An 11,963-nucleotide genomic window follows, 5' to 3' on the forward strand; every position below is an offset into this window, starting at 1 on the left:
TAGAATATACTGGAAATGTATTTCTAATTCAATTATAATGTGTTGCCATTGCATTTTAAATATATTTACAAAATTTAATAAAAATTCCAAAGTTGTACTTAAGTATATTATAGTTCATCTTAATGGTGTCTCAAAATAGTACAGATAAGTACACCAAGTTGTACTTTAGTATGTCTTAAGTAGCACTGATGATATATCATTAGTATACTAAGTACATTGTTAGCACATCGAAAATAGTACACTGTGAGTACACTAATTATGTGCGCAGGAAGTATACTAGATGTACTTCATTAAAAATACACTTCAATAGTACACAGAAAGTACAATTTTTTCATAATTAATTTGAATTTGGAATGACTTTTAAGTAAACATAAAAAATAATTAGAACATACTTGGAGTAGAAAAAAAGTTTATTTTTAACATGCACGGCATTGCAGGAAAAATGTACATAAATCAAGTACAACTTAAAGATGTAAAGTTTAGTCTTGGTACATCTAAACATTTTCAAACAGCTTCATCGTAACATTTTTTTTTCAAATTTGGATCATTTGACCCCAGAGAATTATTTTTATTATTACTAAGTTCACAAAAAAAAAAAAAAAAAAAAAAAAGTTTATCAACAAATTTTACAGAGACCTGAACAGCTTGATCTTCAGAAGAAAGACTAGATGTGCTAGCTGTGCACCGCAGAGAAGCTAGTAAGAATGACAGAAATGAACATTAAACTGACTTTTGAAACATTGACACAGTTTGTTTAAACTCAAAATGTATGTCCACCAAAAAATAAACAAAACAAAAACTATTACAATCAGTTACTGCTTACTGTTTCTTTTTGGTCACAAAATTCTCATTGTTACATTTTCTCCGAATCACTGCTCTCACATCAGACACAGTTGTTCCTGGAAATTCAGCAATAACTGTATCTGTAAAATAGATAAGGACAAATAAAATGGTATTACAAATCATGCTTTTCCAGAGTTATCACATTAGCAAGAAGGGGGCGTACATACACGAGGAAAACCTGAAACATGTTGCTTCTGGCTATGGCCAAGGCAAGGGTGGAGGCAGAAAAACAAAATGATAATAAGGAAAAATAGACTTAACCAATACTTACCAACAAGGGCACTCAGCTTTTCCGGATGTAGCTGCTCTTTTGCTGTTCCAGTAGGCCCTGATTTTCCTGTTAGAGTCGAGGATGCCAACACATCCCGCCCAAAGATGAGCACAGCTAATTCCTGTGTGAACAGGGACATTCTTGTTCGGTTTAGTCTTCGGAAACAGCTTCTGCTGACCTGCACCCCCGTGTTACCCACGGGAATCTGTGCCAAAGAAATAAAGTTAGTCAATTATTAGAAATGGCATTAGGAATACGTTGCTGGAATGCATTTCTTAAAAGGCAAAGTCGAACTATAGAATGCCAAATGTTAGTTAAGTTGTAATTTCTGCAAGTGGTCTTCAATGAATTAAAGTATAATTTCTGAACTGCATGCTGAAATGGAAAATACAGTTTCTATCAAATACAGTAGGGGCAAAATGTGGTTCGAGACTACAGAAACAAAACTGCTAACAGTCAAGTAGTTTACAATAATTTTGGATGAAATGTTTCCTGTAATAAAAGGCATTATTAAGTATTTACAAAATGTGTATATGCAAAACATACCATTTCTGGAGCAGGACTGGAAGAACCAGAACTTGTACTGTCAGTGTCCATGAAAGGTGGCATTCTCTTCATGGTTGTAATAAGATCTGTGACACACTTGACTAAGGCTGGTATTTCTGCATTAAGGAAAAAAAACACAACAGTCACAGATATATGAGAGATAAGACTCCTATCGATACAATTACTGACATAAACAACATAAACAATTCTTCTTTGTATGAATACCTTTCAGAGCATCCATCACTTCCTGTTGCATGTTAACACTGGATCTGGATTGATCCATCAGTAGACTCTCCTCTTCTTCACTTGCCTCTTGGCAGAGGTCCTGCAGAAATCAAAATGTCAACAATGCTATGTTAGTATGACTCACCTGGAAGCAAAACAGGAATTACCATCATGGAGATGTTTGCATCCCCGAACCAGTAAATGTGCAGTTTCCATCCATGTTTGTTAATAGTCATATATGTAGTGAATACTTTGAAGGAACAATTTCACACCTGACAGGTTTGTGGAGGCAAACAACCACATAGGAGTAATTGAAGATTCTATAGGGCCCTAACAGATTGTTTTAAAGCAGGAGGGGGCGCAGGTGAATTTCAGGGCTGCGTCACGCAGATTAGCATCCCTCCGGTAAAATTCTCCCTGGGTTTACGTTCCTCTTCCCCATGATAGCAGCATTTCAGTCAAATTATGTCATTTTCCACGATATTCCATGTTAAAAATTAGATTCCGTTTTTATTGCTCAATTCCGTGATCGCGGAAACCATAGGGCCCTAATTCTAGTTTCATTTCTTGCGTTTTGTAAATACTTACAGTTGATCGTGAAGCCTGAGGTGGGTCAAACAAGTCCACATTGGTGTCTATGTCTGTATCGTCTTCACTCGTCAAGGGGGTGGAGGTTGTTGGATTTCTTCTCAGCAGTGAGGATTTCAGTTGGGAAAGGACTCTGTCTCTTGCAGCCCTTGTCATCTTCGGCTTCTTAAACAAAGGGCAGAAAAAGTCAAATGTTAAACAGCAAAGGCAAGAGAGGGGTAAATATCCATCTTTGTAGAAGTTTTAGGATCTATAACCTACTGCACAGCTTATTAAGGTATTGTCAGACCATATTTCACCAGAGGAACAGTACTCACTAGGGCTGAAAAATATGGCAAAAACTTCAATCACGATATATTTTTTCCATATTGATCGATCTCTGTATTTATCACGATATGTAGTTTTTGTTGACGTAGCCAGTTAAGGGAGCATCCTGATTGAAACTTGAAAAAAAAAAAACAAAAAAAAACAAGCGATTCATTGAAACTTAATAAAGTTTAATAACATCAAATTTTACTTTAAAAAAAAAAAATATATATATATATATATATATATATATATATTTAAACAACATTTTATCGCAATCCCGAATCAAGATCGTATTATTGCCCAACCCGAGCACTCGCATACAGTTTGTACCTTTACAATACGCCTAAGTTCAATTTAATTAATTTTATCTTTTCATATCATACAATGTGTCATTTTTTGTAGTATTTTTTGTACTTACTAGACAGTCAGTATTTCAAAACTAACACAGCTGGGGTGCCACCATCCACTTCTGCAACTGCACTGCTGTCAAACCTAAAGCAACTTATAATGAAAAATATGTTGTGGCAGGGTGGAGGTGCAGCCACTCAGGTTGATTAGGGCACAGGTGTTCCCAATCAACCTCCCTGTCCTGTCGGTCGGGCCCCCGTAGCACTCGCCCTGCTACATATGTCTTATCCTCCCACAATATTCCCTTATTCCTGTAAATACTTACATTTGTTTGAAGAACTTGTGATTGGTCAATCTGTGTTTCATCTTCATCTGAAGTGAGACTGGAAGTTGCAGTAATTCTTTTTTTCTGTACCGAAGAGAAAGAATCTATTATATGACAACATATGAACTATACCACAGATGCTTTCTGGTGAAGAGATTTTTTAGAAAAACATTTCAACTATAAAACATCATAGTATTACAGTGTCATGAATTCATTAAGGATTTTATGTGTATGACATGACCCTCTTCTTCTCTTTCATCTTTGCAGCCAGCAGGAGAAACAAAATGTTTTACTAGCTACTGTAGTGCATTTTGGTATATTCAAAACAGATTAATTCATCACTCAAGGTTCTATAGTTTCAGACAAAAATAATTCAGTGGGTGACATTCACTTCATATCATTTTTCATAAACAAGATGAGACAAGATATTAAAAGCATAACCAACCTACAAATAGGGATTTCAGTGAATCAAGACTTTGGTAAGTATGATAAGAAATGGAGCAGCATTTTGAACCTACAGGTGTTTTAATCTAAGTTTATTTTCTAAATAAACTACCAACACAAGCAACAAAAATAACCTTTGGTTTGCTTCCATCATATGTTGTGGTACAAGGTGAGGTCCTTCTCCTTGCAACTGCCATGTGCCAGATGTCTTCATCCTTGAGGAAGGCTTCTTTTCTTTCCATCAACTCCTTGTAGTTGTCTGTAACCACAACCATACATCAGACAAACTGTCAGAACCATGTTTTTTCCCCTCTTTTGCTCAATATTTTAGATATTTTGTATGTCTCGTGAAATGCACCACGGTCAATCTAATATTATACACAACAAGTCACTTTAAGTCTTTTTATAAACACAGTTACATAAAAATTTAAAGGACATACAAGGTTAACATTAACAATCATTAGCCACTGGCAAATTCTTTATCAAATAATCACTAACACTTGGTGGCTGGCAAGTGCTAGCAGAACAAATTTGTACAAACAATTTTGTTCTTGTTCTTTTCTTTACATTGTGGCAATTGTCCATTTATGGTTAGCACCACACAAAACTTTTGCTAAACATGCTCCACACAGCATGCTCACAAATGTTCACACTAATTGACGCATTAGCTGCAGCCAACAGCTAGCTAGTTAGTTATTAGCTAATGCAGCATGTGAATGATAACTTTGCCTATTAACTTGTTTAGACATTGTAGAAATAATATTCATTCATAAAATACTTCACACCATGCACGAGCAGTACAAACCTCCGAGTAGGAGCGGTTTTGCGGCCTCCTTGTTTTTAGGTGCTTTCCTGGTCGGCCAGCACACCTGTATCCATCCGTCTTCACTCGACAGGTCCGGCCGTTTTAATACCTGAACGAGCTGCTGTCTGTACTGAGGTGTCACAATGTCAGTACTTTCGACGTGAATTGTCTTGTCCCTAAAATAAAACATCCCGAACTTGAATTGCGCCATTGTAAATTAACTACGACGACGTCCGTTTCCTTCAGCTTCATTCAAGCAGGTTGCATTCGGGGGAAACCAATCAGCGGCTGCGCAGCCGCGAGTACTTCAGGGTCAATTTGAAAAATGTGAAAAATGTCCACCACATGCAAATTTTCAATTTTGAAATTGAAAATTGTAAAAGTCTGTCAGACGCAGACTCTACGTTCTTACAAAAAAAAAAAAAAAAGAGTAATTAAATAAAAAAAAGTATTTGCGTAGACCGTAATGTCCATGCACGCATGCGCACATACTGTATTGCAATAGGCTCTGTATCAGTTTTAAACTGATAAGTAATGTTACGATGACGTTTTATCCAGGACCCTGCGCGCGACTCTGCACTTTACCGGGCTTTGAGAAAAACAGTAAAACCGCCCGCAGACATGGCACCCAAAAGACATTACAAAGAATATCTGCTGAATGAATCAAGCCAACTTTCAAAGGCAACCAAATACAGACGGATAACAAATGAGAAAGAGGTATTTGAGCTTTCACTTTTATTTTATTATCAACAACAGCAGTGATTATAGAATAAGAATAATTATTCTTAATTTTAAACGCAAGGACTGTCTTGTTCATTGCAGAATACTTTAAACTGCAGAGGAAATTACAAGAAATACCTCAGTCATGCATCCTGTACAACTAACAATAGAGAGGTCTTGAAAAAGGTAGACCCTTTTTTTCGTTCGCAACAATATGAATTGCAGATAGTGTTACATGCAAGTTGACGTTGCAACTGCACTCCCCAGATTCCGCTTTCAAATAACGGTGAACAAACATCTTCTCTGGAGGAATATCCAGGAGACACTCCCACAACGAACAAACAGGTAAAAACAGTGATCATTATGTTTTATGCCTCCATTCTGAAATAAAATTAAAGGGTTCGCAAAATACATTTTACTTTCCTCTAAAGCTTTCATTCATCCAGAATTGTATTTGTGATGTTTATTATACCCTAAATGTTTACAGTGTGATAGTTAAATAAATCTATGTGTTTTTCTCATGATCAGAATGTTCCCGATAAGGGCCTTGTTGCAGAAGGATCAAGCGGTCACTCATCTTTAGAATGTTTGAGAGGAAAGCATCTTGTCAGTCCAATAAGAGAGCACCTGCTTCAGGACAGACCAAACAGAGATTCATCAGAGGTATTAAAATATCAACAATTGAAATTGTTGATATTAATTGCTGTGTTATACTATATGTATAGTTTCTGCATAATTGTCATTTCAATTAAATTAGACGTGATGAAAATAATGATTGTCCTAGCCCCTACAGTGTATTTTCTTAAAATGAGACACAAACATGTATTATTGTCATTAATATTTCACTTGAGAATTTCCATGAATTATATCTTCATTATTATGCAGCCTGCCGGAGAGGGAGTCTCCAGAAAGACCCACCCAGTGATGGAATTGCCACCCTCCACCTACTCACACTGCACTTCTCAATTTTGTGGGGATCAACAAGATATGCAAATCGGACCAGAAGCACAGGTACTATAGTTACAAGTTACTAGTTTCATTTGTATGCTAAAAACAACCCCTTTAATCAATACAGAAAATGTAAATAGAGTAGTTTTTATTTTTTTAAACCGACGTGTTAAAATAGTAATATAGGCTACCGATAATAAACATGTATTGAAAGTGAACACCAGCAAGGTCTCATTTGGTTACAGAATTATAACTACATATAACTATTCCAAAGTATGATTGCATTATTCATTCATGTTTAATTTACATTGTAATTCAAGCAAATTAGTAGTTCTACATGAGGCTAACAAAGTTTCTAACAGGTGACTGACCTACATTGGCACTTGATGGCTGTGACATATACCTTCCCTTAATTAATACAGTTCTACAGTTTGTGAAGCTGTAGTCACCATTTTCCTGGATATTATCCATCTGTTGGATTTTCACTGCACATATTATGAAGATGTGGCTTAACTTGCTTGATTTGACTTAACTCTGGTGTTTTATTCCGCCAATCCAACAATTTTGTTTTTTATTAAGCATTATTATGCAGTTTTGGCTTAATGTTTGAACTCACTGTCTTGATAGAAACAGATGTCCTGTCTTGCATCCAAGGATTAGTGCTTTTCATTATTCTTGTTTCTGATTTGTTAATAGAGTTCATTTGTTTTCTAGGTTTGGGCAAGGAGTTACACATTTTCAAATCAAATCAAATCAAATCAGATTTATTTATATAGCACATTTCATATGACAAGCATAAACTCAATGTGCTAACACACATAAAAACACATAAAAAGTACAATAAAACACATAAAACACAAAAACATAAAACATGATAAAAGAGATGATGGAAATTAAAAGATATTAAAATTAAAATTATAGTACTGATTCCAACAAACTAGCTAAAAGCTTGTGAAAAAAGATATGTTTTTAATTTACTTTTAAAAGAGGCCAGTGATTTTGTATATTTACTGAATATAGGCAGTACATTCATCCTTTCCCCACAGCATTTTTATACGAAGCTAGTGTGTATTCCATTTGCATAACTCTCTGCCCCAGAAGGAAACATGGTAAATTCTCTAAATGTAAAAACTACCAGATGACTTGTAGTAGTTACCACTTACCTTTTGGAGCACTAGTATTGTTGTTTATGTCAAAACTATAAAACCACAAAGTAAATGAAAATGTTTATGCTTCCATTTATATTTGGCCAGGACATGTTAGAGAAGCAACCAGGATGCAATGTGCCTGCTACTCCACCTGATCAGCAAGAGACACCAAACCAACAGGTTATTAGCATTTATTATTGTACAGTATGTTTCTCTGTAAATCTCTAAGCAATCTCCTTTAATGCTGATCAATGTAACAGTTTTCTATCTTTTCTTTTTTTATGTCTTCACAGGTAGAGACATTTTTGTTGGATGGAGATGATCCAGCGTATCCTGGTGCTCCACTGACAAAGGGACAAAGTTTAATCTTACTGATGTCTTATGTACTAAGGCACAATGTGACAGGTGTGTCACTGGAACATCTACTGAAGATTTTCAATGAACATTTCCCTGGAATGGTACCAGTAACCACATACCTTTTCCACAAAGCTTATGGACAATATGGACATTATGTCCCCCATTTTTACTGTCCAGCATGTGAAAACTACTTAGGGGTAAATAATACCAGTGAACTACAGTGTGGTGCTTGTAATGCAGTAACTGATTCAGAGAGCTGTCTCAAAAGTGGGTGTTTCTTTCTAGTGCTTAGTTTGGCTTCACAGATCAAAACATTGCTTGAACGAAACCAAAGTTTGAAAAAAGACTGGCAATGTGCAGATGTCATTTCAGATATACAGTGTGGAGAAGAGTACCAGAAACTTAAAGAATCAGGTGAATTAGGTGAGGATGACGTATCTTTAATTTGGAACTGTGATGGAATTCCAGTTTTCAGAAGTTCAAAGTATCAAATTTGGCCCATTCAGTGCCAGGTTATAGAACTTGAACCTAAAGAACGCAAGGCAAATATCTGTCTTCCTTGTCTATGGTTTGGCGAGAAGAAGCCAAACATCTTAACATTTTTGAAGCCATTTGTTGATGAACTGCAAATTTTAGAACAAAATGGCATTAAATGGAAGGACTCTGCAAATGTACAACATGTTTCCAAAGTGTATGCTCTGATATGCAGTTCAGATTCAGTTGCTCGCCCACTTCTAAGAAACACCAAACAGTTTAATGGCTTTTATGGATGTGATTTTTGTTACCATGTTGGTGGTGGTCCTTACACAAACAAAGGCCCAAAACCAAATCTTAGAACTGAAGCTAAGCATTTTGATCATGCAATGGCTGCAACACCAGAAAGTCCTGTAATGGGAGTAAAAGGACCTTCACCATTAATGAAACTCACAAAGTTTCAAATGATAAATGGATTTGTTCCAGAGTATCAGCATTGTGTCTGCCTTGGTGTGACAAGACAACTAGCAAAACTGTGGTTTGACTCAAGAAATCATGACAAAGAGTGTTACATAGGAACAAAATCAGACCACATTGACAAAGAGCTCATTGCAATTCAACCCCCAGTTGAGATAACAAGAGTACCACGATCTGTGGCAGACAGAAAATATTGGAAAGCATCAGAGTGGAGGTCATTCCTGTTATTCTATGCCCTGCCTTTACTGAATGGGGTTTTACTGAAGAAGTTCTGGAACCACCTTTTTCTGTTTGTGTTTGCAATGCACATTCTTTTGGGAGAAAAGGTGAAACGCTGTGATATTGAAGTAGCTGAAAGAGCTCTCAAGAAGTTCTCACTGCAGTTTGAGAAGTTATATGGTGCAGCAAATATGACATTTAATGTCCATCTTCTGACACACCTTGCGGCAAGTGTTAGGAACTGGGGCCCTCTGTGGGCCACATCAACCTTTTCCTTTGAATCATTTAATGGCACTTTGTTACAGTACTTCAATGGGACAACACATGTTCCAGAGCAAATAGTTAAAAGATTTCTTTGCTGGAGGAGTCTAACACAAAAAGCCGAAAAGTACATGATAGGTGCTAATGAAGGGGTGAAATGCATTTTTTCACATCTCCTAAACAGCAATGTATCAAGTTCTAATTCATCTAGCCTGAATGAAAATGTCAGGGTTTTTGGTAATCCCTGTCATGGCAAACTGTCAGCATTAGAAAAACTTGCTATCAAAGACTTGCTAGGTGTTATAGTCGAACACTGTGTTTGTTATCACCGTTTCATCATAAAAGGCATACTGTATCATTCCAGCAGTAACAGAAGTCTAAAAAAAAGGATCAACTCAACAGTAGAGTTACAGGATGGAAGATTATGTAGAATTCTTTGCATGTCAGTATTCAGAGCAGGTGATTTATCATTGCACTGTATATTGGTAAAGGAGCTTTTGAAGACTGGTGGACAGCTCTGCAAGGATAGTCAACTGAACATTGCTTCCACTTTTATGTCTGAGGTGTCAGAATCTAGGAATGTTTATGCGGTGCCCACTGACCTGTTCCACAGGAAATGTGTTTTGGTCCAATCAAGAGACAAAGAGTATGTTATTCCTCTACCGAATAATGTAGAGAGAGATTAAATTGTTACTGGGGAGGTTTGAGAAAAATAGCTAAAACCACTGCCAAATTGTAAGAAATAGAGATTACATATCAGTGTGTATTCTTGGTGTGCCTTAAAACAAAAATGGTAATAGTAATAGTCCAACAGTTGTGGTATAACAAAATACAAACAAAATCATAGGGGTGAATACTTTTTCAAGGCACTGTACCTGGCCTCAAAATGTTGAACTTTAACAAACTGTTTTCATGCAAAATCAAAGACTTAATTTTTCAGTTATGTTATGTGTTTTTTGATTGCTGTAAAATGTAAGTGAAACAATCCAAGCTTTGGAATATGTACTTTCCATGTGATGATAAGAAATACACAAGGTTGTACTGTTTTTTTTTATTAGAAATACTGGTGACTACTGCATTATATAAAAGCATATGGTCAATTGAAAGGTGCTCTATGTTGTTGCTGTTCATGTTTATTCACAATTCACCATTACATTTGAAGAATAGATGGATGGATTTTTAAGTATTGCAAAAAAACAACGTGGTGTTGAAGTAATCCAAATGTACTTTGTAACACTAATTGCTGACATTTTAAAATTGAAATAGAAATGTAAGGATATTTTTTCAATTAGAAAAGGTATAATTACATAACAGAAATGTTGCATTTTGCTAGTAAAATACAATATTTTAAAAGGTTGAAGAGAAAGGGTGAGCTAAAGAAATTAACTGTTATTGTACATGCTTTTAAACTGATCTAAGCACACTAAAAGAAATGGCTAAATACTGATGAATTTGTTCTGGTTTATAGTGTACTTATGAAGAATACACTAATTTACCGCTGAAGTAGTTTTCAATTATTAATACACTTATTTTAAGTGCACTTTAACACTGCTATGCTAACAATGATATGAAAAAAAATGTTATAAAAGTAAACTTATAAAAAGGTTGCTAAAAGTGCACTTAATAAAAGTAGATGCAAATATACTAAAATTAAACTTATATTTAAAGCATTCAAAGTACATAATAAAGGAATATACTAATCAAACACTTATATATATTTCAATGTTAGTATATTTTATATGAATATACTTAATATGAATTTAAGTATTAGTACAAAGTAGTGTACTTTATCTAAGTAAACTTAAGTACTACTGAGGGAATAATACATTTGTAATTAATACATTTATAATATATTTTTGGTTTACTTTATTTTAACACATTAAGTCCAAATGTGCTGGAAATGTACTTTCAGAAAATTAAGTACATTTTTAGTACATTAAAGTATATTACTTTTTTACCTGGGATATTGTGACATTTTTGTATCACGAAATTTCGTGGCACGATATATTGTTACACCCCTAGTATCATCATAGATATATGTAAATATAGATTATATCTATGGGTGTCATCATAGATATATATAAATATAGATTATATCATCATAGATATATGTAAATATAGATTATATCTATGGGTATCATCATAGATATATATAAATATAGATTATATCATCATAGATATATATAAATATAGATTATATCATCATAGATATATGTAAATATAGATTATATCTATGGGTATCATCATAGATATATGTAAATATAGATTATATCTATGGGTGTCATCATAGATATATGTAAATATAGATTATATCTATGGGTATCATCATAGATATATATAAATATAGATTATATCTATGGGTATCATCATAGATATATATAAATATAGATTATATCTATGGGTATCATGGCCCAAGCAGCGGAAAAACCCAAGAAAATACAGGTTTGATCGGAGGAGATGGTTCTAGTATTTTTACTGAGAACTGTAAAATTGTGCAGGGCTGATCTGCTAAATATAAGGAATGGGCATTCACTTATTCACAGGTTATAAGGTATTTTTTATTTTGTCAGTAAGTATGTTGGACTACTAATTTATGACCAAGTCCCTCTAAAAAACGTTTGTAGTTTGGGGTTCATTATCTGCTGAAACAGGACG

At 34.8% G+C, this 11,963-nt stretch overlaps 1 long non-coding RNA gene across 1 annotated transcript; it reads right to left on the reverse strand.

Annotated features, from left to right (window-relative positions):
- Positions 1-1,720: 1,720 nt before the first annotated feature.
- LOC133449200 (uncharacterized) lies at positions 1,721-2,533 on the reverse strand. The gene is made up of 3 exons (XR_009783010.1): positions 2,474-2,533; positions 1,886-1,985; positions 1,721-1,776 (listed from the first exon to the last, which is right to left on the reverse strand). It is a non-coding gene; the product is annotated as an uncharacterized LOC133449200 (long non-coding RNA).
- Positions 2,534-11,963: the final 9,430 nt, after the last annotated feature.

The sequence above is a fragment of the Cololabis saira genome, chromosome 8 (assembly GCF_033807715.1).
Source record: "Cololabis saira isolate AMF1-May2022 chromosome 8, fColSai1.1, whole genome shotgun sequence".
Lineage (NCBI taxonomy): Eukaryota > Metazoa > Chordata > Actinopteri > Beloniformes > Belonidae > Cololabis > Cololabis saira.